The following is a 1,065-nucleotide window of genomic DNA, read 5'->3' on the forward strand; positions in this document are numbered from 1 at the left end:
TCTCTCTCTCTCTCTCTCTCTCTCTCTCTCTCTCTCTCTCTCTCTCTCTCTCTCTCTCGTGTTCAAATGAGCTTTATTGGCATGACTTGCACAGTATTGCCAAAGCATTGTCCATTACATGAATAAGGAATAAACGATTATATAATACATAAACAAGAAAGTGGGGACCAGCAACTGTTTGGTTACCCACGTTCTTCAAAATATCATCTTTTGTGTTCAGCACAAGAATAAATAAAAATTAATACATGTTTGGTACTACATGACTGAGTAAATAATGACAGAATTAAATTTTTTGGGTGAACTATCCCTTTAATGACAAGCGGCAGCATGTTTAGTACTGATGCACAAGGCACGTTTGCAGTCCGCTCCTGATCCGTGGCTGTTTACCACAAACACATTTATCCATTATTTTGATTTTAAAGTTTCTGATAATGCTATTTCAGCATTGTGATTCTCTTTTATCATAGTACAGTAATACCATCTTTCATAGACATATTCACGTTTAAACTCAATAAATATAACCGTTTTTTTCCTACCTCCACGAGTACCAATTATTATTGCCTTGTTTATCTAAAAGTGCACTTTTCCTTGTTTTAAATCTAGCCAAAAAGTCATGTTGACTGCGAAACAGTAGACTTTAATTATATGCATTTATGGTGTAATTACTACATTTCCGTGTCAATCCATGTTATTTTTTTACCGCGAATAATGCACTTTACATCACTTCAATTCAGCGCGTGCAGCACAGCAGAATGAACGATCGCTGCACTGCTGCAGACGCACCACTCCTGGAGCGCACTGCCGGACCACAATCGCGTGCAGTGTGAACGCTCTGATCTGTTAACATGGGCGCGGAAAAAAATCGCACCACAGACGGAGTGTGTGAACCTGGCGTTACGTTTGTATGCCCGCCCGGTCTGTTCTGTTCTCGTGCTCCATTTAGGCGCGCTGCATTCTGATTGGTTCAGATAGCATACTGCAGGAGGTCGGGGGCGCAGAAAATCGTGCTATAAAGCGATTTAGAAATCGCGCAAGCTCAAATCGCGATTTTATGACGATTTCGAT

Source organism: Sinocyclocheilus anshuiensis, unplaced genomic scaffold (assembly GCF_001515605.1).
Source record: "Sinocyclocheilus anshuiensis isolate Anshui unplaced genomic scaffold, SAMN03320099.WGS_v1.1 scaffold1291, whole genome shotgun sequence".
Classification (NCBI taxonomy): Eukaryota; Metazoa; Chordata; class Actinopteri; order Cypriniformes; family Cyprinidae; genus Sinocyclocheilus; species Sinocyclocheilus anshuiensis.